Source organism: Anas acuta, chromosome 1 (assembly GCF_963932015.1).
Source record: "Anas acuta chromosome 1, bAnaAcu1.1, whole genome shotgun sequence".
Taxonomy (NCBI): domain Eukaryota; kingdom Metazoa; phylum Chordata; class Aves; order Anseriformes; family Anatidae; genus Anas; species Anas acuta.
In genome coordinates this window covers 155332490-155355354 of record NC_088979.1, presented here as the reverse complement: position 1 = coordinate 155355354, position 22865 = coordinate 155332490, and the positions used below count along the sequence as shown (strand labels likewise).

Below are 22865 nucleotides of genomic sequence, written 5' to 3'. Positions count from 1 at the left end.
TCCCTTTCCCTTTCCCTTTCCCTTTCCCTTTTTTTTTTTATTTTTTTTATTTTTCTTTTTCCTTTTCTTTTTCTTTTTTCTTTTTTTTTTTTTCCATTAGAAATATTTTTAATACTTCATTTTTCCATAAATTTGATGTTATACATAACAATTGAACGTATTCTGAATTTTGTTCTTGAAAAAGTTTATTAATCCTGGCCTAAACTATTTTACAGACATTTAATATGTTGTATCATCCATGTAACATTTTTGCTATTCCATATCTCGACATTTCTTGACAGTATTCTTGTATCTAACTGTATGAAGCTTTTGTTATCCAGGAACTCCAGGGATTTAGATTTCACAGACTGATACAAACCATGTTATTTCTTCAGTAATTGATGGAATGTCTCTAGCCAGGTATTTTTAGAAACTGAAGATATTGCTATTTATTATTCTGAGAAGTGTTTTGAAGATGGAGATCTGTCAGATAAGGATCTGCAAGTATTCTCAGTGCATTATTCAGTTATTTTTTTAAATTGCATACAGTCTTCTCCTTAGTATTCTAGTACAACAGTGTAGTAAAGCTAGTCCAAATTCATTTCAGTGCATTAGAGCAGTCAACACACTTCACTATACCTTTTTAAATAGATCTGTTCCATTTCATTCCTCCTTATTCAGTGATTTATTTGACGTGTATATTTTCAGACTATTACTGTCTTGAAAAAAAAAATAAATATAGGTAGTTAAAGATAATCCATTGCACAATGACAGAAGATGGATTTTTACTCATTCTCAGCTTTCTTGCATACGTCTCTATATTCAGATATAAATGTACTTCCCTTTTGTAAAAAAATTGATTTATATTTTTTTCTTATTTGAAGTGTTTGTTACCTATTGGAAGGAACTACTTTTCTGAAATATTTTAAACACAATGAATATCAACTTGAATTGTAATCTTATAGAAAAAAAAATCACAAGCTTAACATTAAAAGCATTATATGTGTGGGGGATGAATGGTAACGAGAAGCTGCTCTGAACATTAAGTCAAATATAATAATGTTGAATGGATCATTGTAAGAAATTAACATAAAATTAAATCAAATAGGAAAAAAAAAGAGAATAATGTGAGATCTGATTCAGAGATGAACTGTAGCCAATAGAACTGTGCAATTTCAGGATTTCAAAAATACTGAAAAGGTGCTTAATGTTGAAGGTAGCACATTTTTCCTTCTCCTATCCATTTATGAAGTAAATGAGGAAGAACAAGGGAAATCAGCAACTTTATGTTCTCAGAGTGCCTGGTGAAGAAATAGAATGGTATTTGGCATTTATATATTGCTTCTTCATGAAATTGAACAACACTACACAAAAAATAATCTAGCACAGGTTTCAGCAGATAAGAAGGGAAAATGTCCTGAGGAAGTGCTTAAAAAAAAAAGAAAGAAAAAAAAAGTATCTCGAAGATTAGTAGGTTGAAGTAGTTAGGGAAACTATTTAGGTGATTTTTTTAGATTGTGCTAAGAAGATGTAGGGCACTTATGTTCTTGCCTTAATTTATGATAAGGTTAGGGATTACATAGTGAGCATGCTTGTGAATGGGGAGAAAGCCCAAGAACTGTTTAGCATATCTATGGAAACACAGAGGCCGTTTTCTGTTGATTTCAAAGCAAGAAAAAATAATTTTTGAAAACATGTTTAAATAAACAAAGTGGAAGGAAAAATGAAATGACCAGCTAGTACAGAAATTAAGATTATGCAACCTAATAGCACTATCAAGCTAATAGAGAGTGATGTGACTAAAATCTGGAAATCAAAACCTCTTTCTCCTTTTATATATATATATGTTTAATATATAGGCTACTGTACTTCATATTCATTCCATCGAGGCTAAAACTTCAGGGAAATTACTGTTTGCTTGTTGATTATCTATAAGGTAGTATATTAGAGAACTTCACGTAAATTCACGTAAAAATCAACTTGCATGCATGATGGATGTTATATAGTAAGCATACATCTAAAGAAATAATCAATTTGGAAAATAAAATAAATGTATATATATATTTACTTAAGACAGGTTCTATCCCTACATGACATCGAGCCTCCTAAGCATAACAATAATAAAAAAATGAAAAAGAAGTGTCTTACTGTTTTGCCTAATGCAGTAAAAATAACACAATTGTTAGTTTGGAGCAGAGATCTTCAAACTTTTAATTAAGTACAGAAAAGACTCAAGACTTTTAAGATTCAAAGTTTATATTGAATATTATGAGTTTATAATCACAGTAATTATTTAAAAACATTTTGAAAACGATCATATTCTGCAGATTAGCTAAAGGTTTCTCCTAAGTATCAGAGTCCATTGTATCAAAACTATGGATATCGAAAGTCATTATTTTGTAAACCTGTATACATAATGACCATGTATATATATATATATATCATAGAATGACACCTTTAATATCATAGAATCATAGAATCATTAAGGTTGGAAAATACCTCCAAGATGATCTGGTCCAATCATACCCCTACCACCCATGTCACAGGAGAGGCTGACCCCCCAGCACCCCACACCTTTCTTTCAGGTGGTTGTAGAGAGAAATAAGGTCTCCCCTGAACCTCCTCTTCTCCAGACTAAACAATCCCAGTCCCCTCAGCTGTTCCTCACAGGACTTGTGTTCCAGGCCCTTCACCAGCTTTGTAGCTCTTCTCTCAACATGTTCCAGGGCCTTGATGTCCTTCTTGTACTGAGGGACCCAAAGCTGAACCCAATACTAGATGTGCAGACTCACCAGAGCTGAGTACAGGGGGATGGTCACCTCCCTGGTCCTGCTGGCTACACTATTCCTGATACAAGCCAGGAGGCCATTGGCCTTCTTGGCCACCTGGGCACACTGTCAGATGATGTTCAGGCAAGCATCACCAACATCCCTTGTTAAATTAATATATCCTATTAAATTAATCCAGGTATCAGAAAATGTTGCAAATGAATGTTTCTCTCTGATTTCTGTTCATCAAATAGATGGGGAAAAGACTTTTTTAGAATTTAATTCAAAACAGATGCAAAACAAATGAATCCTGAACCTAGAGATCAGAATAAACTAATGTTTACTTCATTAAGTACTTGCCATATTGAAACTCGTAAGCTTGGTTTACATGGTTAGCGTATGTTGTTACTATCATGGAAAGGTCAGAGATGAAGGAATGCATTCTGTTTTACTGGTGTCTCAGTTTCAACTGTGCAGCATGTCTGATACATGCAGAAGCATCCATTTAACAGTCATGTTAAACTGCAGCACTCTTCTGTCTCTCAGCAACTGGTTAATTCAATTTGAATGCATAGATCTTGAATGCATCAGTCTTTAATTTGCTTAATTTTAGTGAGCTGTTGTCTTCAAAATTTTCCCATCTTTCATCCTGGTTATTATCACATTAATGCCTTGTGATATTCTTTCACTGTCATTTCCATTTCAGTACAGATTTTATAGTTCATTACCTGTCAATCAGTTTTAAATGGTGCAGTGTTCATTTTACCATGTTCTGTAAAAGCTCCATGCTTTTTTTCAGTGTCTTACATTTATTTTAGTTTGATCTCTATTTATTTCTCTAAGCATTGCAGATATCTGTATCTATCTTCATTTTAATGTGTATTTATTTTAACTGATGCAATACTTTGTTTCGCATTGCATTCAGTTGGAATGTTTATGCAAGCAAGTGAATTCTGACTCAATGGCAATCTGAAAATCCATATGTTACAAATTTTTCCATAATACTTTTATAATACTTTTATTTGTTGTAGAACTTAAGAGGCTACATTTTCAGTCCCTGTCATAGTTCCACTAAAACAAAAACAGCAAATGAACATGGATGTAAATACTTTTTTATTAGAATATCATCTCCTCCTGACTCTGCTGAACACATAGGGCATGTTCACAAAGCTCTTACCTCACAAAAGAGGCTCTGCACTTTTCTGACAATGGCCAGATAAAGTGACCTTAGATATTCAGTAGAAGATTCCCTGGATGGTATTTTCTGCTCACACTTTTGTTTCCACAGTATGCTTTTATGTTGTGGAGAGTTACAGGGAAACTGTGTAAACAGAGATAAAAAGCCTTTTTATGTCTACTCATGTCAGAAAATCTGAAGAAGCTACAAGGTTTCATGTCTGTTTGTTTTTTATATTGAAAGCAACTTTCCAAGTTTTATAAGAGTTTAACAAGATGAGATTGTGACTAATAAAAATAATATTAAAATTAGAATAATGATGAAATTATTTTGAATTAATTAATGTCAATAACTATTGTTAATGAAATTTATTCAGTCTATGTCAATTTATTCAGTCTAGACTGCTTGATGACAGCAGTGTAACCTATAAGGTTATGGATTGTTGCATAATTTATGTAGATGACAGTGTATTATTTTATGTTTGTCCTAGGTCCAGCACACATTCTCTGTTGTGTAGCATTAGAATTCAATTAAAAACAAACAACAACAAAAAAACAACTTGTTGCCTTCCTTTTCTGGAAGCTTTTTTTTTTTTTTTTTTTTTTTTTTTTCTCTTGAGGTTATAAGGCAAAGACAAAAGTGATCGTGAATGCTTGGAGAAGGGGATGGCACAGACAGTACCCGGTGAAGTGCACATCAGCTGTTGGAGGATATATCAGTTCTTCTCTACTCAGTTATATTGGTCAGGTGAAAATGGGAGCATGAACAATAATTTTAATGAGTAGTCATTCAGAAACAGCTGTTGTCACTTTCAGAATGCACTGCAACATAACAATTTTAATATTGTAACTTGTACCAGTGAATGACTCTACATAGTTACATTTCCTTACTTTCATCTATACAAATATATATTTATACTAAAAGTAAACAAACATCTCCAGCCTTAACAGACATATTATTTTTTCAATATTCATTATTCATGCTACCTAATTATTTTTATAAAAGTAATTTGTAATGAAAATTATTAATCAAATAAGACTAGAGGGTTTTTTAATTCAGTTTTGCTACAGTTCAACTCTCATTGTCCGATAATGAAAGCTGTTACATGAATCCTAATTCTAGAAATGTAGGCTCTGATCTGATATTTTACTTTTAGTCATTTGTTTAGTTTTAAGCTTGAGAAGACTTATAGAATGCAGCACTCTATCTGACCTTAATGTAAACTGAGAACTTTTCTTAAACCGTGACTATGGTTCATGATCTCCATTCATTCATTCTAGTTCAGCAGAACTGTATGAAAGTTTAGAGTTGGCATTAACATTTTCTTTTCTTCTTCTTCAAAAAAAATATAAACTGCTAATGTTCTCAACTTTTTATTATTATTTATTACTGATTTTTTTTCTTCTGATGAGTATAAAATATAAATTAAAAAAAAAAAAAATCAGGAACTATCATCATGTATTGTAACATGAGTGAACCTAATCTATGAATTTATTCCCAAGCAGAGTACTTAGAAGGATATATGTAGAAAAATATAAGTAATACAGGTAAATGAAACTCAGGGAATCTGTTTTGATGAATTCCTAGTCCAAACATTAAAGATAATGTACTGCTTTAGGAAAAAGATAGGGAGATGTATTTTCAGACACCATGGTCTATTAATGACAATTTTTCTTACTTTTTTTTTTTTTTTTTTTTTTTTTTTCATAGATTGTATAACTATTATGTTTATCATTGTTGGGAATTAATTTTAAGAGAAGTCTCTTTGATGCAGATCACCTTCCCAATAGTCTTTTAGACTGTTATTGTGGCATAACCCTGGCAGGTAGTTAAGCACCAGACACTTCCTCACTTCTCCACAACAGTACTAGTAAGAGAATCAGAAAGGTAAAGTGAGAAAATTAATGGGTTGAGATAAAAACAGTTTACTAGGTAAAGCAAAAACTGTGCATGCAAGAAAAGTAAAACAAGGAATTGATTTACTACTTCCAATTGTTGAGTCACTTCCAGGAAAGCAGGGCTTATCACATGTAATGGTTACTATGGAAGACAAACACCACCAGTCCAATGTCACCCCTCCTCATTCTGTCCCCCAGATTTATTGCTGAACATAACACCATATGCTCATAGAATATCTCTGGCCAGTTTGGGTCAGCTGTCCTGGCTGTGTCTCCTCCCATCTCATTGTGCATGCCCCTGCCTCCTCACTGGCAAGGCGGTGTGTGAAGCTGAGAAGTTATTATTTTTTTTTTCTTTTCTTTAAAAAAAAATATATATATATATATATATATATATATATATATATATATATATATATTTAATATAAATATATATATTTAAATAAAGGACCTCTCTTTCTCTTCAGAGGTCCTTCTCATAAGTAAATGGAAATTTAATTTGTCTCTAAGGAAACTGCTGGTTAACTAGTAGAGTTTGAGCATATCTGTTCTCTAGGGAAGAAAATCCTCATAAACAGTAGAAGAAACTCTATTAAATCTACCTGCTAAGTTACATAGTTGCTTTTGCATATTGGTACTCTCATAAGTCATGTTTCTCAGCCTCAGTCATTTTTCCAGTTCTTGGCCTTGTCTCTAAGGGCCTGTGGCTTCTAATTTTATTTATTTATTTATTTATTTATTTATTTATTTATTTATTTATTTTCCTGTCACTGTCAATTTTTGGCTTCATGGTGAAAGAGTATTCAGCATTATCACTCCCCAGTAGAGCTTTTTGAAGGGTCTAACAAGTTTCATCTACAGTTAAAGACCTGTTTTCCAGTGTAATATCAATAAGCTCTTTCAGTTCAGAAGTGCAGGCACTGCAAATTTTAAGTAATGTGATGTCTTCTTCATTTACCTATTAAAAACCCTTTCAGTAGCTACAGTAATGTGTAGGTGACATACAGGCTCTTGTGGCTGATTCCCCTTTGTTATTTTCGTAAGGAAATCAAAACAAAACAACCATTTCAAAGGTTTTACCTGAGGAATTCTGTGACTGCCAAGTCTATCTGAAATCCCATGCTTCATCAGCAAATGCAACCCTCTACACATTAGGTTATAAACAATAGTTTTTCTTTTACACCAACAGAAAAGCCTTCAGAAGGATTCTCCACCTCTTTGTGTCAAGGCTGGAAGACCCTGAGGTCTGCCAGAGTCCTCACAAAGAATGCCATCCTGGTTACCATAGCATGTCATAGATTGTCATCAAACTGCCAGCAGAGAAACTGCCTTACTTACAAGGACTCATCTAATCATTTTAAGCAGTGAGGCTGTCTTCCCTGTGGAACATCTCACACTTGACATTTGCAGAAAGGTCACCTGAAGCTCGTTTCACAAGTTTACTAAGCATTATGCACTTGCTGAAGCATTCAATGATCATACAGCCTTTGGGATAGTTATTCTTTAGTCTTTGATTAATATATATATGCATATAACCACATTATATTCAGTTAATATTAGGTTGTGTCTAGATTATTTTAAATATAACCTCTTCCTTACTTCAAAACCACTGTATGTTGTTCCTTTCTCTTTTGTCTGATTACGGAATACCTACCTAATTTTACTTTACTTTATTTCATTATTGCAATATAAATCATCATATTTTTGTAAATTCCTTAGAATTGTAAATGAATTGAGGATTTCAAAATGAGGGCTAGGTATGATGTATCCATCAGTCAAAGATGAAAGTCAGTTATCTCTAGGTTGTGAAATAGGATCACATTTAGAGGAATCATGCATGAGAGTTTGCTTCCAGACCCTGCTTTAAAGATTGCTTTTAAAACGTATCCAATGACTATTTTAAGCAATTTCATCCTCTTTAACTTAATAAATAGGTAAAATCACTGCTTCTGGTTAGGACCCCCATATTTTCCCTTGGAGTAAATTATTTATGTATACAACACATAGTATGTGACCTGCAAGCTGTGAATCTTAAATCATATTTTGTGTGTGTTTCTTTTTAGTTCAAAGTGCCTGAAATTATATGAGGACTGTGTCCTCATACTGGTGGTCAGAATGGTAATTTCATAGCATTACACCAAAGATATTTGTTGCATGACATGAGATTTTGTATAAGGAGTGTTGGAGTACTGGGATATCACTGAAGGTGTCTAAAGAAATGAAGGAACTACGTCTGCTTCCATCTTGTTGATATTACCTACACAGAGAAGTCCTAGTATGACCTGAAGAGAATACCAGAGCTGCCACAGTATTCAATGCATTTCTGTAGGGCAGAAAAAAACATTTATTGTGACTAAAATTCTTGAAAGTCTCTCCCAGCCAGATGACTCAAGGAGAGTAATTCCAAATATATCAGATCCATCTTGTATACTTGCTCTGGAGAGACAGAGCTCCTTTCTGTTTGTTGCACTGTACTCAGGACAATTTTTGTGCAATAAAGAAACACAACTGATGTGCAGAGACAATAATTCTTTATAGTTAGTCAATCAAAACAAACAAAGGAAGTACTTCTAGTTCAGTTATGAGCACCTAAAGTTTATATGTGAGCACTTAAAGTTCAGTTATCTGATGGCAGCTCATTACAAAAAATAAAATTAAAAAAAAATGTTATATGCAGATTTTCTACCCCTTTCTATACCTTTGTGCTCACCTTTCCAATGTGTAATTAATTCATTTTTGGAAGAAGTATTATGTCGATGGAAGTTGTTCCTCCTTATTCTCCCTGGAGCTATTTGTATGTTTGTGGACACAGTCTGTTTGTGTTTTTTTTTGTTTGTTTGTTTGTTTTGTTGTTGTTGTTGTTTTTTTTTTTTTTTTTTTTTAATTATTATTATTATTTACTCATAATTCTGAGTTTTATTAGATATGGTATTTTAGATATACTGGGTAATTTCTTGGTGTTTTTTGTTTGTTTGTTTGTTTGTTTATTGTTTTTTGTTTGTTTGTTTGTTGTTTGTTTGTTTGTTTGTTTTCTGTTATCCCAAAAACAAGCTCACAAGCCTGCATTTCTCCAGTCATCACTAACTTCTGTTTATAGCCCTAGGGCTGCTGGTGTGCTTTGGTGTTTATACTTTCAAGGATCCAGTTATCATCCTGTAATTTTACATATCACCTTTTTACTCTAAGCGCACAACTATATGTAGTTACTATCTACTAGTAACAAAAATACATTGACATTATTAGAACAGTTAGAACAGTAGTTCTACCACATGATTTCACAAAGCTAATACAGATTAAATAACTCAGTTGTTAAAAATTCATGGTTGTCTAGAAATCCTGACAAAGTCTAAAATGTCCTCAGCCCTGCTGAGCTAATACTAAGTTTCTGGCCTGTTTCTAGCAATGACAATATCTTATTTATAGGGCTGTGGGCTGTATTTAACAGCTGTGGGCTGAAATTTAACAATTTCAGAGTCCTCAGGCCTACCTTTTTTTTTTTTTTTCTTCTATTGTTACTGCTGTAACTCTAATTTTCTTCCTATTCCTTTTTCTGCATGATTTTCCTGCCCAACACTGATATTTTTTTTTTTTTTCCTGGATTCTACTAATTTTCTCCTATCTTTGTAAATGTCTTTTCTTTGATGGCAGGGCTTTTTTATTTTCTCCTCCATATTTAATCATGGTTATGGACATCACAGTATAAGAAGGACATAAAACTATTAGAGTGTGTTCAAAGTAGGGCTACAAAGATGGTGAAAGGTCTAGATGGGAGGATAAATGAAGAATGGTCGAGGTCACTTGCTTTGTTCAGCACAGAGCAGAGCAGACTGAGGGGAAGCCTCATGGCAGCCTGCAGCTCCCTCGTGAGGAGTGCAGAGAGGCAAGCACTGAGCTCTGCTTTCCGGGGACAGCGACAGGACCCGAGGGAACGGCATGGAGCTGGGACAGGGGAGGGTCAGGCTGGGAAAGGAGTGTGGTCGGGCACTGGCACAGGTTCCCCAGGTCATGACACCGAGCCTGCTAGAAATCAAGAAGCATTTGGGCAATGGTCTCAGAAACATGGTCTGATTTTTGGGTGGTCGTGTGCGGAACCAGGAGTTGGACTTGACGATCCTTGAAAAATGATTCCCCATGCTTGCAGTGTTTTTTTTTTTTTTTTCTTTGTTCTTTTTTGTTTTGCTTTGTTTTGTTTTGTTTTGTTTTGTTTTTATTCTGGCAGGAAAGCATGAATCTACATTTTAATAATCTAATACTATATTACATTTATAAATAAGTTATTAAAGTGTACTGAACCATGACAAGATTTTTTGTTTATAAAACTACCTATTTCCAGTTTAAGAACCTAAAAAAGATTGTTAAGGCTTAACATTTTTTATCTTTAATTTCAGTTTCCAGGTGATGGTGACATTAGATGCATGCAACAAAAATTACTGACCAAAAATCTTGATATGGTCCTTGGTCATTTTCAGGAGAAATATAAACAGTACTAAATAAGAATGTTTACAGAACTGGAATCACTTTTTACTAACATCACACAATCATTCTTGGAAATATGACTCAAAATGCTTCAGCTTTGAAGATAAATGTATAGCTTGAAGCGCCACAGCAGTTAAGATAGTGTTTGTTATAAAGCCCTCTTTACTGTGTCAATAGGGTAGCACAAGATTAAAACAATCAAAAACGTGACTTGATTCTGAATTCTTCTGTACTTCTTACAGCTCAATTAATATGGCTTAGTTATCTTTGAAGTTTTTGATATTCCAAAATCATCCTTAGTTATGCTTTTTTATATAAAGGAAAAAAAGGGTTGTGAAGGGGACCCTATGAAATACTATAATTATTTTGAAGCAATTTCATTCAGAAGACAATAATAAGAGTATATATCTCTGTTAGAACTTGAACTAAGAAGTATTAGTATTTTTGTGACTCTTTCTGTAAAATGGCTATGCAGCTTTGAGTACCTGTACCCTGCTATAAATGATGATAGGACAAACAAATGCAGCCAAGTTTCTTGACCAGGATAAAATGTTTTGGGGTTATTTTTGTTGTTTGGATTTATTTTGGAATTAAGGCAAAAGAAAAAGTTATGACTGAGAAAGGGAATTAAGACTTGTTGCACTTGCTTGTAGAGAAATCTTATTCAGTCTGTGGGTTAGCCAGTTCTTGATCACAAAACTAGGCTGTATAACATCTGTGTAAAGGAGAGTGCTGTTGGGAGGAATGGGTTAAAAGCAGAAGATTGTTGAAGAGGGTGGGATCAGAACAAAAGACTGGTGAGGAGGATTGTAAATACACTCAAGTGACCTTGCAGCTGGGAATACATGAAGTCTGGGGAGCAACAATGTAGAAAAACATATAAATTATGCCTGCTGCTGTTTGTGCTCTCTGTGCTTGGCAAGTAGCACACCTGTGCATAGATAATGTAGGTCTTTGGAGGACTTGGAGGTGCCCTATCAGATGTACTTAAGCTCCCAGCTTTGGTACAGAGATCAAAGAAGCACAGTGAGAATCACGGTGTAGTGGTAAAAACTGCACCTGTGTGAACTCTTGATAAAAACAGGTGAAACTAGCAGGCTGGTGATCTCCTAGAATGGACTCAGTTTAGTGGTTCCTGCATTATTACTTGTGTGCCTGTGCTCCTGTATCTCTGCTTGGGTGCTGCTTCAGGGATCCCCCAGTTGGTGAGATAATGAGAATAAATCTACTCTTTGTATTTTAGCCGCAAGTCTGTGGGTGTTCCTGATGCCTGTCTGTGCTGACTCACACAAGTGCCTTTTGGTGTGCGTGTGTGTGTTTTTTGTCTGTTTGTTTTATTTTGTTTTATTGGTATTTTTATGACACTAGATAACTTAATAGCTGAGCATTTAATAGGAATCAATATGAAACAGTTATTTTTGGTGTTCTGTTTTACATGGCAAAAATAACGATTTTTTTTTTTTTTTTTAATCTCCAACTAAAAAAGAATTACCATTTTCCCAGTTTGACACTATGGTCTTAATGCACTGACACTCCAAAACATAAGACAAAGGTAAAGTTTATCCTAGACATTCATCTTCCCAGGTAACTGAGCGAACTGTGGATACAGGATAAGCATAATGGAAACTGATGCAGCAGATTTCTAGAATTGCATACAAGTATTTAACCATTATTCCTTATCAATTTCAATATCAAGAAGTCTTCCAGGAGGTGTGAGGGCAGAAAATGGCCTTTCAGAGCAAATCAAGTGTATCAATTTATATAGAGCATGTGAAGGAGATGATACAGAATACTTTTGTGTTACCCTTGCTACATGTTCCGTCTCCTTTTTCACCACTTTTTTTTTTTTTGGTTTTTTTTGTGGGTTCTAATTTATTTTCCAACTTTTATTCATTCTTTTCCCAATTATTTTCTCCTTGCATTGTTACTCCCCCCCCCCCCCCCTTAGTAAAATAAATCCCCCAAATTAGCTATGTTTTGAGGTAGATCTTCCATAATGTTTTCTGTTAAGTAAGCATATGCAAAGCACAAGAAGGACATGCAAATTATAAATTTAGGTTTTCTTAAGGCATAACTAAAACAGGTTATTTTTTTATCTATTTTAATATAAAAGTACAGACCTGCTGCCTAACACAAACTGGAATCACAGAAAGGTCAAGGTTAGAAGGAACTGCTGGAGATCAACTAGTCCACCCCACCCCCACCCCCTGCTCAAGCAGAGTTACCTAGAGAATGTTGCACAGGGTTTTGAATATCTCCAGAGAAGAAGACTCCACAACCTCTCTGGGCAATCTGTGTCAGTGCTCTGTCACCCTCACAGTAAAGAAGTATTTTCTCTTTTAGCCAGAACCTCCTGCATTTTAGTTTGTGCCTACTGCCTCTTGTCCTGTCACTGGGCAACGCTGAAATTAGGAAGGTTTGGATATAGTCTCCACTTAGCCTACATGTATTCTGTCTTTATAGGAGGAGTCTGTGCTTGATTCTTTTTCTCCTTTGCAGAATTACAATACAATATTTCACCTTTCCAGAAGCTTTTATTTGACTGAAATTGTAGCAGCCAGGAAAAGACAAATAAGCATCTTTCTCACTTTGCTGTACAATCACCCCTTGTTGAAGAAATACAGTATAACATGGTAAGCAAACAAACAAAAATACACTGTATGTCATCTTTCATCTGACCTTTTCGAGTGTTCTTACTGTATTGTGTTCAATGATACAGATGACTTAAATTTTTTCCAGGAAGGAGAAGGTACACTAGGGCAGCAATCTACTCCAGCGGTCACTCTGTTATCTGTGATTTCATCACAACTTCTCCCTAGAGCAGATCCTAAAACATAGTCATGTAAGATAAAGACTATATGCTCTTTACTTTCTAAATTCACACATCAGCAAAAATCAAGATTTTACTCTGCACATTTTCCTCACTCTATGTTCTTGCTATGTCTCATCAAACCAAGAAAAAATGGGAGCGCACACTCTTTTTCTCCTTTAAGAGGAATCTTACTATCATGTTCTCAATTCCTCTTTTAGAAGAGTGCAGAGACCCCTAGAAATGGCTTGATTTTTTTTTTTTATTTTTTTTTTTAATTTTTTATCCCTTTTTTAGGTGTAACAAGAGGATAACTTCAAGAAATTGAGATCCAGGAAGAAACTATAGTGTGTTGCTAGATTTGTTTTGATCAGAACCTACTGTCTATATGCTGTAATAGGACCCACCGCAGTTTTCAGAAGGTGAGCATGCTGCTTGGATGACCTGGCTAGTACTAACCATAGTTGCACTGCAGATATTGGTTTAGCATATTCATACTAAATCCAAATGAAAAAGCATTTTAAATGACTTACATTGATTTGTCAGCCTGGAGTCAAGTATAAGACATTATTTTTTCAAGTTTAGTGTAACTTGAACTAGATGTCTTCAGCTGCAGGTGAACTTGAACAAAAACTGGACCAAAAGTCCAATGAAGGCTATCACCATTTCAAATATTTATTCATTAAAATCTAAAGACACAGTCAGGAGGACTATGATACTTATGAAAGGGGGTTTCCTCTTCATGGTCCCACTAAGAGTAGTTCTGTTCCTTTTTACAACTTTATATAACACAGTTCACATTCTTGGTATTTCTTCATTGATTCCTTTTCTCATGTTTCATTCAAGTTTTACTATACGAGTGGTATTTTCCTTGTGCTCTTAGCTCTCATTGTTATCCCCCAAATCAGTTTGATCCAGCTCAAAAACCTACATTCTTTTAATGACCAGTACAGGACCATCTGTGATTCAAGCTTACTGCCTTGCAGCCACTATATTGTCCTGTACTTTTATTTTGAAGTAACTGTTTACTCCCATCATCACTATTTAATCTCTTCTGTTTTATTCACAGTGTTCTCAGAAAGTAAACAAACTAGCTTTTCTCAGATGGCATTAACTGATGAAGGATACATTCTTGAAAGATACATTCTTGTGAAAGATACATTCCAGAAGCACATACTTCAACTGCTAATAAACTTTCAGTCTGTGGTACATGATAAATTTATGCTTATTTATTTTTATTAAATTTATGCTAAGTAAATACAGCTGATCTATACATACTGCAGACAGCAGGACCTTAGCACCAGCTTGTACTGCAGGTATATTACCATTGGGCCATGATAGCTACTTATGGAGCCCAAGGTGTTTGTCCTGAGCATCTCTGATTCTATTGCACTTCAGGCTTCTTACCTACTGGTGCTCCTCACTCAGTTTTCAATTCAGGAGCTTTCCCCAGCTGATAATGTCTAATTACTGTCAGGAAACAGGTCATCTCCTCCACACCAACTGTACAGTCAGAAATCAACAGGAGTCAACTTTTTTAACCGCAGCTTTTTGGTGAAAAGCATATCATAGTTCAATAAATAATTAACAAACAAAGAGACTCTGTCACAAGTGAAATATTTGTTGGAATTCAAAGCATGAGTTTTATGATTTGCCTGATTGTGTAATTTTAATTGTTATTGAAAGTGACTTAAAAGTCTCAACCTGACTTAATGGGGTTGGATGAGCTGGATATTTTGAGCCAATGATCAACAGCTGGTATGCTTGTGTACATTATGTATGTTTGTATAAAATATATGTAAAATTCAAATTTTATATATATAAAAAATTGAAATCACACATAATGTATATATATGCTTTCAATGTAATGCACAACTCATAAACTACAAAATCATTTGTATCAAAGTCATAAAAATTGTTTCAAAACCATTTGTGTTTAACATAGGTTTTAATTTCCACCAGACATCATGTGCAAGGGGAAACTAGATGTGGAATGCTGATGTCATCATCTAATGAATCTGATATATAGCAGTCTCTATCCATACTTTCTTAATAATATACAAATGCTTAAAGAAACAATATTTTCATTATTTGAAATTGACATTTGTTTGCAATATTACTGCTATCATGTCTACAAGTACTGTAGCAAAACATACTTGTACTTTTCTAACAACGCTCTTAGTTTCTTTGGGTGATTCAGATTCAGGCATTGCCTTCTCATAGCAGATGGCTGAATGGTGATTCAAGATGCTAATTAGTCTTTTGCATTTTCCAGCTAACCTTAGGTAGACACATTCCTCTGAGAGATGATTACAGTATGTGGTGTTAAACACTAGCAGATATTTGCTAGAAGATTTTTGTAATGAGCATTTTTAAACAATAAAATAGTCATTAACTATAGTATAGTAAACACACGATACCAGCAAGACTGTAATTAACAGCATTGTGGCATTTTAAAGGACTGATTTACATATTTTAACATTCTCTTATTGTGGGGGGTTCTTCAGGTGAAACTAAGAAATGATTGTAGAAATTCAGGGAAAACTGCTAAAATGAGAGACCTGTCAATTTTCTATCTGGAGCCTATTATTCATCAATAGGTGTAATAAAAGGGAGAAAATGTGGTAAAAAAGCTGGTCATTGTAAATAAAATATGCAAAGAGAGAAACAGGAAGCAAAGTCTCAGAGATATATGTTAGATAAGAGTCAGGATGAAATCTGTCTACAAATACAAGTTTTTCTTCGTACAAAAAATAAAATAAAATATTTCTCTTTAAAGGAGACATTAGTCCATCTCATCTTATTTGTATCCATATCTCATTAAATAAACATATCCTAGGATCATGTCAGAAATAATTAAATGTCTAAGCACAGTGAAGCATCAAAATAACCTGACAACACACCTTATTTTGTTTGGAAATGCATATTCCTATTCACATGGAAGTAAGGTTGGAAAAAAGTTTTAAAAAAAAAAAAAAACTGAGAAGGGGAAAATGAAAGCATTCTACTGCTGGAATTCCTTTGCTGTTTAGTATTAACTTAGCTATATCAAATAATGGCATTGATATAATCTCTATATACCTGTTACTTCTGTATGATGGGAAAGTGACAGAATAAGTACCACACTATGCATTAACTTCACATTATCAAAACCAAATGAATACCTGTTTTCTGCAAGTGGTTCATTATATTCTATACAATCCACTTTTCTATGAAATTCTGTAGAGAAAAAAAAAAAATGATACCTTCTTATTCGCACATTTATTTGTAGTCAGTGCTGGCTCTTTCCTTGGTGACTGTGGGGTCCATCCCCAGAAGAGCTTTGTAGTCCTCAGTAAAATCTTCTTGAGTCTTACATCTTTCTTTCTTTCTCTTTATCTCTCCTCTTTCTTCTTCTCTTTATTTTCTTTCTTATTGCAGATGATGCACATACTAGAACGAAGCCCAGCACACTAATATAGCAGAACAAAACATATATCAGGAGCACACAGTGGAAGTGCAAGGATATGTTTGTATAGTGGGGATGCCCTCAGTGAGGATTTCCCTCTTTATCCCCAAACTTCCAGAGACAAATCTATGGGCTGAGCATGAAAAACAAGACATAAGAGAAAGTTTTAAGGTCCTTCACAAAGTAATGATGTGTTTTTACTCTTTTCCAATGCATACCAGCTAAATATTTTCATCTTGTTAGTAATATCTTGAAAATGAATAACTTCTGTTATTGATTTGTGGGATATTTTTCTTGTGTTGTGACAAATGTGCACACACATGTCTATCGGAATAGATTTTCCTGTGCTCCCAAAGAACTATAAAACATTAGAGCTTCCACTGTTTGCACTTATTTCATCCTGTTCTACCTGGTAGAAGAAACAAAAAGATTATACTGCATTTAAGCAAATGAGTTAAGTAAAATATCATTTAGTCAAATGAAATAATGGAAAAGAAACTGAAGCTGCTTTTGAAAACTGAATGCAGAATTGATAAGGTAGTTTCAAATGTCAAAATTCTTATATCTTAAACTGCCCTGCATTTGAAATTTGAGTGGTTTTTCAAAATAATTAATAATTATTATTAATTCTGGGCATGCAGTATATTTTCAATCTACTAAACTCTGAAATTTAGGAAGTGCTCCTTCTCTTGGAAGTGTGAAACTAAAACTTTTCAGGGGAAAAATGAAAATTTAATAAGAAAAAAATCAGGCAGATAACACAAAACTGGGTGTCTCTATTTTCATTTCCTGTTGGTGATGGTCATTCATTAAACTACAAAAAAGGATGGTTCTGTAATTACAGTAGATGGTTACAGACTCTTCAGGAGGGTCAGGCAGGGCAGGCAAGGTGGAGTGGTGGTGCTGTATGTAAAGGAGGGGCTGGACTGTGTGGACCTAGCAGGTAGTGATGACAAAGTTGAAAGCCTCTGGGTAAGGATTAAGGGACAAACAAATACAGGGGATGTTGTTCTGGGAGTCTGTTACAGACCACCCAGCCAGGATGACAACACTGATGAATTATTATTTGAGGAACTGAGTTACCTCAAGATCAACTGCCCTTGTCCTAATGGGACAAACTTCAACATGCCAGATGTTAACTGGGAATATCACACAGCTGACACAAGCAGGGCCAGGAGGTTTTTAAAGCACCTTGATGGTAATTTCTTGGTGCAGGTGCTAAGGGAGCCAACTAGGAAAGGTGCCCTTCTAGATCTGCTGCAGGAGAACAGAGAGAGTCTTGTGGGAGATGTGGCAATTGGCGGCTGTCTTGGTCATAGTGACATGAAAAGGTTGAGTTTAAAGTTTTTCATGACAGGAGGAAAACTGCTACCAAAACATTAGCCCTGGATATGGGGAGAGCAGACTTCAGGATGCTCAGGGAACTGCTTTTGAAGGCATTGGCATCCATCAGTGCTGGCCAGTCTTTAAGCACTACTTCCTAAAGGCATAAGATTGGGCAATTCCAAAATATCGGAAGTCAAGGTGGGGCAGAAGGCCAGCTTGGCTAACCAGAGATCTTCTGGAGCTTAGGCAGAAAAAGAAAGCATATGGCTGCTGGAAACAGGGTCAGGCAACGTGGAAGGACTACACGGATGCTATTCCCCTTTGTAGAGAGAAAATTTGTGCGGCCAAAGCCCAATTAGAGTTGAAGCTGGGCAGGAATGTGGGAGACAACAAAAAGGTCTTTTTCAAATATGTGAACAGAAAAAGCAGGACCAGAGAAAACATAGGTCCACTGCTTGAATGGGGATGGTCACCTCTCAGACAAGGATATAGACAAAGCAGAAATGTTTAATGCCTTCTTTGCCTCTGTCTTCAACACTGATGATGGACTTTGTGACCTCGGGTGCACTGAGCTGAAGGACTGTGACAGTGGGAATGAAAAATCCCAACCGACCTTGAATGTGTGTGGGATTTGCTGCTCCACCTGAAACCATACAAGTCCATGGGTCCACACAGGATTCATCCCAGGGTGCTTGGAGAGCTGGCTGATCATCTCTCGATTACTTTTCAGTGGTATTGGGAATCTAGAGAGGTCCCAATTGACTGGAAACTGGAAAATGTTGTACGAATTTTCAAGAAGGGCAAGAAAGAAGACCCTGGTAACTACAGGCCTGTAAGTATCATGTCAGTGCCTGGTAAAATTATGGAGAAGATTGTCCTAGGAATTATTGGAACACGCTTGGGGGAAAATGCAGTCATAGGTCACAGCCAACATGGGTTCACAAGGGGTAGGACCTATTTAAAAAAAATTGATTTCCTTTTATGATGTGATCATCTATCTAGGTGATCAAGGGAAGCCATTGGGTGTAATCTTTTTGGATTTCAGAAAAAGCTTTTGATACAATTTCTCATAGGATCCTACTGGACAAAATATCCAGCATACAGCTAGATAAAAACATCATATGATGGGTGGATAATTGGCTGACTGGTAGGGCTCAAGGGGTTATGGTGAATGGGGTTACAACAGGCTGGTGGCCAGTCACCAGTGGGGTTCCCCAGGGCTCCATTTTAGGGACAGTTCTTTACAATGGTTTCATAAATAACATGGATGTAGCACTAGAAGGAGTTTTGAGTAAGTTTGCTGATGATACTAAACTGGGAGGAGTTGTTGACTCTGTTGAGGGTGGAAAGGCCTTGCAGAGAGATTTGGACAAATTGGAGAACTGGGCAATCACCAACAGAAATAAGTTTAACAAGAGCAAGTGCTGGGTCCTGCACCTGGGAAGGGGAAACCCTGGCTATATATACAGACTAGGAGATGAAATGATGGAGAACAGCCCCACAGACAGGGATCCAGGATTTTTGGTTGATACCAAGTTGAATATGAGCCAGCAGTGTGCTGTGGCAGCCAGGAGGGCAAACTGTATCCTGTGATGTATCAAGCACGGCATTGCTAGTCAGTTGAGGGAAGTGATTGTCCTACTCTACTATGTGCTGGTGTAGCCTCACCTTGAGTACTGTGTGTAGTTCTGGGCAGCACAGTACAAAAAGGTTGTGAAAGTATTGGAGAGTGTCCAGAAAAGGGCTACAGAGATGATGAAGTGCCTAGAGGAAAGACATATGAGGAGCAGCTGAGGCCACTTGGTTTATCCAGCTTGGAAAAGAGGAAGCTCAGGGGAGACCTCATGGCGGTCTATAGCTTCCTCACAAGAGGGAAGCGGAGCGGCAGATGTCAATCTCGCCTCAGGTGACAGCAACAAGACCCAAGGGAACATCATGAAGTTGTGACAGGGGAAGTTCAGGTTGGATATCAGGAAAAGTTTCTTCACTGGAACAGGCTCCCCAGTGGGGGATGTAGTCATGGCACCAAGCCTGTCAGAGTTTAAGAAACATTTGGGCTGTGCTCTTAGTCATATGGTCTGAATTTTGGGGTAGATCTGTGTGGAGCCAGTAGTTGGACTTAATGATCCTTGTGGGCAGTTAGTTAACTTGCGTTGCGGGTTAATTGTTAACTAAGGGCCTTGATATTTATATCAGAAGAGCAATCATGCATCTTATCTCACTGTCTTTCCTTCTGTTTTTGCTAGAAATTTAGGCTTGGATCCAGAGATTCTTTTTCAGTAAGTCAGCTATCATATCTGATATTTCTTACACTGAAGTTTACATTAGATAAATTAGCATTTTCTGACTGACTACCACCACTCCTTCTTACCAAAAAATAATTAAAAAAAAAAAATGTTTAATGCTGAAATATTAGGACAGTTTTAACACTGATTCTAGGAATGTGTAACCAATGGTTTAACTGGAGTCAAAGGTTTTTGGTTTTTGTTTTGGCTTTGGCTTCAGTGGATATGTAATATAGGTATGTTGATAAATGTTGCCTAAGGGAAGGGAAGAAAGGGAAGGAAAGAAACTTGTAAAGAGTCTTGAAACTCATACCTTTATTACAGATATTTATGATTTTCAGTACTGTTAAACTCATATAAAAATGAGATTCACTCTGAGAAGGTAAGTAATACCTGTGTCATAAATAACTTTGATTTTTGTGTAGCACCACCAAAAAATCCCCTTATTTTCCTACTGCTTCTGATCATACTAGAAACCCTTTCTTAAATTGAATCTTGGGTGCTAGAAACTTGGTTTAAATATTTAAGGTGAACTCACATTTAGATTAAGTATACTAGTCAAAAGTGATTTATTTTTTTTTTCAAAGATAATGAGCATGGGGAGAACGAGTTCTAAGAGGTTAAAGAGGCTGTTCTCTAGAATGTATAAGTTGAAGACTGATACACACTGATACAGACTAAAATGTGATTTGAATCTTTGCTTTATCCTTTCAGAACTGCAGGGAGAGTCAGACAATTGACAAGTTCAAGACGGTTCTAGTCTTTGTAATTTTAGTAATTCAATCTCATGTTTAGTATTTAGTTATTAAATATAAATAAGCTTGTGGCTACAGTCAGTAAAATTCTTAACTTATTTCTTGGCATGTCTTGGACTCTGAGGCTATTTCAGTGTGAGACATTATACACATTGTTTATCACAGGAGATCATCTTTTAAGGATAAGACTCAGAGGTGATAGCTAAAAAGAAAACATCTGTAAGAAAGAAATATTATTTCTCTGTAAACACTATTTTTAGTTTTCACTCAACCCCCCTGACTGTCCTGAGGGAAGAAAGGGCTGTCGTGGGTGCAGGTGTGCCCTGTTCAAGTAACTGCTTGAGCAGATGACTGGACTGCAGCAAGAAATCGGCAGCCTGAAGGGCTCCTAGGAGTCTCTGAGGGAGACAGATAGGAGGTGTCAGCCTACCCCTACTGAAGTCCAGCAGCCCCCTCCTGTAAAGGGTAGCAGCTGCTCACCTGCACGACAGAGGGCTTGACAGCCCACAAGAGGAAAGGGGCTGGACCCTCGTCTCTGTTTGAAGCAGAAGGAGGCATCTGCCCCCAACACCCATAGTATCCCTGGATAATAGATTTGAGGCTCTTGGGCAGGAAAAGGATGAGGGTCTGGAGAGCAGTAGGAACCCGGGCACTGTGAAGCATGTCAAGGTTGAGGGAAGTACCAAGAACAGGGGGCAGGGACGGATGGGGCACAGCATCCAAACCAGTGCCACAAAAAAAAGGTAGAGAGTCTTAGTGATGGGTGACTCCTTGCTGGGGGGCACCAAGGCTCCTATTTGCTGTCTGGATAACCTCTCCAGAGAGGTGTGTTGTATTCCTGGAGCGCGTGTCAGAGATGTTAGCCGCAACTCGTTAAACCAGAGGACTATTATCCTCTTACCATCATTCAGGCTGGGTCCTGGGAAGCTGCAACAAGGAAAATGAGTAACATTAAAAAGGACTTTGCATCCCTTGGAAGGATGTTGAAGGGATTGGGGGTGCAGGTAGTGTTCTCTGTCTTCCTGATGGATGACCAGGAACCAGAAAGAAGGAGGAGAATGGGACAGGTAAATAACTGGCTGTGGTGTCTATACCAAGGCTTTAGGGATTTTGATCTTGGGCAGGCCTTTGAGAAGCCACGTATGTGGGCTGCTGATGGACTCGGACTCAGCAAGTGGGGCACAAGTGTATTGGGAGCAAGCTCTCTGGACTGATTACCAGGGCTTTAAACCAGATTCAAAGGGGGAAGGGAGGGGATTTAAATGTGACAGAGAAGGGCTGGGGGATGTTGTCACTGCTGTCGCTGTTGAAGATAGTAGGGAAAGCCCCCTGAGTTGTCCCACAGGATTGTCTGAGGGCTTCTCAGGGAAGGTAATATCCCCGATACCCCATCCAGAATTTTCTTGCGTCCCTCTAGGGGTAATTGTGCCTGTTGCTTCCCTAAAGTGCCTGTGTACCAATGCATGAAGCATGGGAAATAAACAGCATGAGCTTGAGACCTCTGTTTGGTTGCAGGACCGCAATCACGGAGACGTGGTGGGACAGCTCGCATGACTGGAATGCTGTCACGGAGAGCTACATCCTTCATAAGAAAGACAGGCTGGGGAAATGAGGGGGAGGAGTTGCCCTTTATGTGAAGGAGCAATTAGAATGTACCCAGATCCACCTGGGGGAGGGCAAAGAATGAGTGGAAAGCATGTGGGTGAGAATTAAGGGCTGGGCTGGTATGGGTGACAGTGTTGTGGGGGTGTACCACAGGTCACCAGATCAGGTGGAAGAGGTCGATGAGGCCTTCTACAAGCACCTGGAAGTAGCCTCGTGATCCTGGATGCTTGTTCTCTCTCATAGGGGACATTAATCATCCAGACATCTGTTGGGTAAGCAACTTAGCCAAGCACACACAGTCCAAATGGTTCCTACAATGCATTGAGGACAATTTTCTGA

At 36.7% G+C, this 22865-nt stretch overlaps 2 long non-coding RNA genes across 2 annotated transcripts; one reads left to right on the top strand and one right to left on the bottom strand.

Annotated features, from left to right (window-relative positions):
• Nucleotides 1-11112: 11112 nt before the first annotated feature.
• LOC137848511 (uncharacterized) lies at nt 11113-15888 on the top strand. Its single transcript, XR_011091403.1, has 4 exons — nt 11113-11503; nt 12798-12931; nt 13405-13529; nt 14177-15888. It is a non-coding gene; the product is annotated as an uncharacterized lncRNA (long non-coding RNA).
• A 5653-nt stretch (nt 15889-21541) lies between these two features.
• LOC137848516 (uncharacterized) lies at nt 21542-22519 on the bottom strand. The gene is made up of 2 exons (XR_011091406.1): nt 22421-22519; nt 21542-21848 (listed from the first exon to the last, which is right to left on the bottom strand). It is a non-coding gene; the product is annotated as an uncharacterized lncRNA (long non-coding RNA).
• Nucleotides 22520-22865: the final 346 nt, after the last annotated feature.